This window comes from Salvelinus sp. IW2-2015, unplaced genomic scaffold (assembly GCF_002910315.2).
Source record: "Salvelinus sp. IW2-2015 unplaced genomic scaffold, ASM291031v2 Un_scaffold4705, whole genome shotgun sequence".
NCBI classification, from domain to species: Eukaryota; Metazoa; Chordata; class Actinopteri; order Salmoniformes; family Salmonidae; genus Salvelinus; species Salvelinus sp. IW2-2015.
In genome coordinates, this window is record NW_019945974.1 from 5,716 (window position 1) to 12,197 (window position 6,482).

The following is a 6,482-nucleotide window of genomic DNA, read 5'->3' on the forward strand; positions in this document are numbered from 1 at the left end:
TCGAGAGCAGCCTGACTGGTTTCATCACTGCCTGGTATGGCAACTGCACGGCCTCCGACCGCAAGGCACAACAGAGGGTAGTGTGTACGGCCCAGTACATCACTGGGGCCCAGCTTCCTGCTATCCAGCACCGCTATACCAGGCGGTGTCAGAGGAAGGCCCTAAAAATTGTCAAAGACTCCAGCCACCCTAGTCATAGACTGTTCTCTCTGCTACCGCACGGCAAGCGGTACCGGAGTGCCAAGTCTAGGTCCAAGAGGCTTCTAAACAGCTTCTACCCCCAAGCCATAAGAATCCAGCCCCCCCCACACACAAACACACACTTTTACGCTGCTGTTACTCTCTGTTTATTATCAATGCATAGTCACTTTAATAACTCTACCTACATGTACATATTACCTCAATTACCTTGACTATCCGGTGCTCCCGCACATTGACTCAGTACTGGTACCCCCTGTATATAGTCTTGCTATTGTTATTTTTCTGCTGCACTTTAATTAATTGTTACTTTTTAAATTTTATTATTTGTAATTTAATTTATTATATAATTAAATTATTACATTTAAAAAATATTTTTATTTATTTATTTTTCTTGTGTTTTTATTTATATTTTTATGTATTTTAATGTTTTTTCTTAACTGCATTGTTGGTTAGTTGATTGTAAGTAAGCATTTCATCTGTTTTATTCGGCGCGTGTGACAAATAACATTTGATTTGCTACACACACACACACATAATGAAATGTGTCCAACACCACTATTTTGGCTTTGTAGAGGACTGGAATTTAATAGATGCCTTAAGTCCTCAGCCTAGAACCAATATCAAAGAGCAACGTTGTGTAAAAACAGTTAAATGAGGTCTATCAAATGGTTCAGCAACCGGAGAAATGGTTTTCTCTAATAAATTCCACTGGTTGCTCAAGCAAACGATCATTCTAAACCGATTTATGTCGGGATAACTTTTTTTTTTTTGAACTAGAAGTCCTTTGATTGGGGAAAAGGGTGGAATCCTGAATCAAACTCACGAGGAAGAAGAGATGGTTTTTTGATAAGGGTTGAATGTTGTCTGTCATTCGCGAGCTGCTATAATTATGAAGAGGAAGTAGGACAGTTCTGTGTCCATTTGGATCTAGCTGATAGTAGGTTATACCAGGTTGTATGTTGGACAGAAATTCTGTAGTCAGTCACTTGTTCTTACTTTACATAATTTGTGCAGAGTTATTGATTCTTTCTGAGTATTTCAGTAGCCCCTTGCTAAAATACTAAATTGTGAAGAAATCAAATGACATATTTAAATGCAAAGTTTCATAACAAATGTAGTTATGAAAGTTTCAGGACTAACTTTTGTAAAAAAAATAAGTGTATCTTGATAGGCATGTGAACCCTACATCATATTTAGAAATGGAAATGAATTGGCCTAGTTGCAGTTTAAACAGGCTAGACTCTGCTAGCCAGCCCTGTCTGTGGACGTCCACGTCTCTCTCTCTCTCTCCCTCTCATCCCTCCCTCTCATCCCTCTCTCTCCCATCTCTCTCCCTCTCTCTCTCTCCCTCTCTCCCATCACTCTCTCTCTCCCTCTTTGTCTCTCCCTCTTTCCCTCTCGTCTCTCTCTCTCCCTCTCCTTGCCAGCCATGTGATGCTGTTGGCTTCTATTTCTTCCCAGACTCTAACAAGTGTTCCCAGGGCGGTCCCTGTCAGCACTAACCCCCCACTCTATCTCCTAACGTGAGAACCGTCTGCAGCATGGCGGCACTCACCCAAACACTTCTCTAATTAGCTCCACTGTGGCGCGCAGCGCGCACGGCCCACCACACGCTCCTCATCATCATGCCTTCTGATAAATCAGCCTAGCGCCCGCGTCCCTGTTGTGGAAATGTCAAGTTTGTTGCTTTGTGTGAAGTGTTTTCAATGGTCGGAGAAGACATGGAGAGACACTTGTAGGCCAAGCCAGGCGCCGCACGGTGACAGCGTTGCAGGGTGAAATATGCTCTGAAGAAAAGTTGTCAACATGTCTTTTTATAGCTTGACTGGAAATGTGGAGAAAGTGGTTGGAAGTTTAGTACAACTGGTACAAGGTCTGTTGGTATTGAGGTCTTTATTTGATCATGTATTTAACCAATGGATGACATGTTAATATCCACTACTGTTTCATTTGAATTATTTATTTAATGATGTAGCTTGTGATATGCATCGTAAATCAAAAACATAGGTTGGACAAAATGACCTGTGTTGTGTACCACTGGGGCCTGATTGTGTGGAGCTGAGTGGGCAGATTTTCTCATCAGCAGCAGAACAAATGAATGAACACTGCTGAAATTATATTCCCACTGACCCCCCAGGACTATAACAGGAAGTGGGAAGCCCAAATGTCAGGCTGCCACACCTATCAATCCCTGTCACTGGTTCCAGCTCCCCTTTCGCCCCCGTTCCTCCTGGGATTCCAATTATAGAGTGATGCGTGTCGGCTGTCAGCACCTAACGTCCTGCCCACGACTAAATGTCATTCATAGTGAAAGTCACAGTTCTCTACTTTCTATTCTCTTCTCTCTTTTCTATTCTCTCTCTACTCTCTCTCTATTCTCTCTCTATTCTCTCTCTATTCTCTCTCTTCCTACTCTCTCTCTACTCTCTCTATTCTCTCTCCCTCTCTCTCTCTACTATCTCTCTACTCTCTCTATTCTCTCTCTCTCTACTCTCTCTACTCCTCTCTCTATACTGTCTCTCTCCCTCTCTCTCTACTCTCTCTCTCTACTCTCTCTATTCTCTCTACTCTCTCTATTCTCTCTTCTCTCTCTATTCTCTCTTTTCTATTCTCTCTCTCTACTCTCTCTCTACTCTCTCTCCCTTTCTCGCTCTACTCTCTCTCTCTCTACTAGGGCCCAGCTAGTGATATAGGACTAGTAGAAACCTGGTTGATCCCTACATGCTCTAATAAATAGATGTATTTAAGTCATCTGCATGGCCCTGGATCTTTGATTTCCCCCTCTTGCTTTGGCTTCACCTGGCTGCTGCAGAACTGACTGCTGCCTGCCAGCTGCCTGGCACAGCAGGCTCCTATGTACCTACTTACAGTGAAATGATCAGTCGGTAGAATGAGGGGGATTTATTGGTACAAATGGGATGTGTTTGTGTGGAAGGTCTTTACAGGTCAGAAGTGTATGGGTTAATACCACAGCTGTCTTCCTGTCACACTGGGGAGGTCTTTTCTTTCCAAGGACCAGGAATATACTGTATCACTACAGAGAGATGTAGGTCTATCGCTGCCCCAAGGTGCTTTGCTGTACTGAAATCTGGCACACTGTTTTTCTCATCTGTTCATTTGGTTGTGATTAATATCATATTTTCTGGTGTTTGAAGACCCCATGTTTATTTTAGCTTTTAAAACAGCTGTATGCCAGTAATATCATGCCAGTGCCAGTTACTTGCTTGGGCTTCTTTCCCTCTCAAGTGTTTCTCGCAAATCTTCTCAGTGTTTTTCATTGCTGTCTAATTTGGAAGCCAGGTGTTTTTGGGGAGTAGATGGCTGCTGGGTAAACGTCTGTGGATGGAGTATGTTATGCAGACGTGTGTTCTGTTGGTGGAAAACAAGTTAGGCCTAATTAACACTGCATGTTAATAAGCAAGCGCCCAGGGGCTGTACGTGCATGTGTGTGTGTTTCTGTGTCTGTCTGTCTCTGTGTGTCTGTCTCTCTCTGTGTGTGTCGGTCTCTCTCTCTCTCTCTTCTCGCTCTCTCTTCTCTCTCTGCTGTGTGTTGTTTTGCTGTTCTGTCGTGTCTCTGTGGTCACTGTCCTCTGTGTGTGTGTGCTCGTCTGTCCGTCTGTTGTGCTGTGTGTGGTGGTGTGTGTGTTGTTTGCAGCTGTCTGCTAATTTGCATCATACCATCTCTTGTATCAGGTGGTGTAACTGACCTGTTAGACATCACATCTGTGTCTAATGTGTACAGTGGTGTACTGACCTGTAGACCAATCAACATCTGTCTCTGTACAGTCGTGGTTGTACTGACCTTGTAGACATCACATCTGTCTCTCCTGTTACAGTGGTGTACTAGACCTGTAGACATCCACTCGTGTCTCTGACAGTGGTGTAACTGGCCTGTAGACATACATCTGTTTTCGTTACAGTGCGTCGTACGACCTGTAGAAATCTACATCTGTCTCTGTACAGTGGTTGTAGCTGACCTAGTAGAATCATACAGTCTGTCTCTCTGTACAGTGTGCTACTCACCTGTAGACATCACACTGTCTCTCGTCCAGTTGGACTTCTCGAACCCTGTAGCATCACATCTGTCTGCATTGTGCAGTGGGTCGTGACTGTAGGCACATCCCATCTGTCTTCTCTGTCAGTGGTGGTATGACCTGTAGACATCACATCTGTCTCTGTACGCAGGGTTGGTACTGACTGTAGACCATCACATCTGTCTCTGGCCATGTGTGTGCTGACCTGTTAACATCACGATCTGTCTCTGTACAGTGGTGTACTACCTGTAGACATCACATCTGCTCTCTGTACAGTGGTGTACTGTATCCTACTCCTGTGTGTCATGGTTTTTGAATGAAAGTGTTTGGCAGGTTTGTTTTCGTGAACTTCAGCTAATTATATCACGCCTCTGTGAGGGTTTGTTCTTTGTTTCAACTATGCAGGCTCTTGTGTTTTGAGTTTCAGAGTCTGTTGTTTCAACTTAGCAAGGCTGTGTGTTTGAGTCAAGGATATTGTTTAGGCGGTTTTGTCTCGAGTTACTTGCAGGCTGTGTGTTTGAGTTCAAGAGTCTTGTTTCAACTTGAGGCTGTGTGTCTATGAATTCAAGAGTCCTGGGTTTCACACTTGCAGGCTGTGTGTTTGAGTTCAGAGTCAATTCTGTTGTAGTTCAAGAACTTGTCAAGCAGGCTGTGGTTTTGAGTTCAGGAGTCTTGTTTCACTTGCAAGGCTATTGTGTTGAGTTCAGTCCTGTTACTGAGCTTGTCTTGGTTCTTCAAATAGTCTGTTAGTTTGCCAGAGTCTTGAGCTGAGGCTGATTTGATGCTCCTCATCATTCTCTGAATCTATTAGGCCTTTATTTTTAACCCTAATTGTTGTATGAATATCAATTTATTTGCTAATAATACGTCTTACTATTCTGTTTTACATGGCTTGTAAATTGAATGCCGGTCCGTCCGGCTGCCAGGGGTTAGAAGTTGGATGGCGTGTAGGGGAATGATAATGTTGTGCAGGCTGGTGACTGAGTACTGAAAGAGACATCGAGGCAGGCCACGGCCAGGGAAAGGGCCTACAAAGCAGGCACTGAATTATCCTGCAAAATGCCTCGTCTGCTCATCGTCACGATCGGTGCTGCAGCTGGCCCACGCCATCTGGGTAAATCATCACAATAACTACGAAAAACCACAGACTAGAGGAGGATTGAGGTAGAGGAGGAGGGGAGGGAGGGGGAAGAGAGGAGGGGAGGGGAGATGGAAAGAGGGAGGGAGAGGAGAGACGAGAAGAGGGGAGGGGAGAAGAATGGAGGGGAAGGGGAATGAAGAGAGGGGAGGGAGGGGAGGGGAGGTGAAGTGAAGTGGCGTTGAGGGAGACTTGCATCAAGCGGGATGGAGCCGCCAATTGTGATTCTCACCTCTTTTTAATTCCCTTTGCTGATTGAATTTTAAATCACCCAGCCAGGTATTGACCTTTTCCTGACGTTTAATTTGTAATTCAGTGCTAGTAAATGGCCGTCTCCCATCAGAGGCCGATAAGCCAGACCCAATGGTGTAACCGGTCCGGGCATCATTCTCTCTAAGACACTGGGGGGCAGAGGAAAGGAGAGGAAGAGAGAGGAGAGGAGAGAGAGGAGAGAGAAGGGAGAGGGTATGGGGAAGGGATGGGGAGATCGACACAGGAAGAGGAATGTAGGAGAGGGGAAGGGGTGGGGTGGGGTGGGGAGAGGAGACTTGAGGGGGAGGAGAAGGTGATGAAAAAGGGGAGAGGAAAGGGGGGCTGGGAGAGAGACCCTCTCTCTGTACTCTGTGAGCATGACATTGCGTCTTCTGGTCACCCCTTGCTGTGAGATTGACATGCTGTCTGTCGCTGTCACCGCCCTCCTGTACTGTGTAAATGATCGTGCAGGACTGTCACCTCTGTCCTTGTATGGTGTTAGTATAATGCTCGTCTGTTGTCATGTCTGTCCCTCTCTACTCTGTACTGTGTAAGATGACATGCTGTCTGTCTCTACCCCTCCTTCTCTCTGTCTCTGTACTGTTGTGAGAGCTGTTCCTGTACTTCCGTTCGTCTCACTTGAGAGCTGTTCTGTCTGTCTCTCACCCCTCTCTCCTCTGTCCTCTGTAATTGGTAGTGACATTGTCTGTCTGTCTCTTCACCCCTCTCTCCTCTGTCCTCTGTACAGTGTAATGACATGCTGTCTGTCGTCTTCCTCCTCTTCGTCAAAATTAGCGTCTTCTCTGTACTGTGTAGATTGACTATTGCTGTCTGTCTGAATCTCTCTCCCCCCCCCC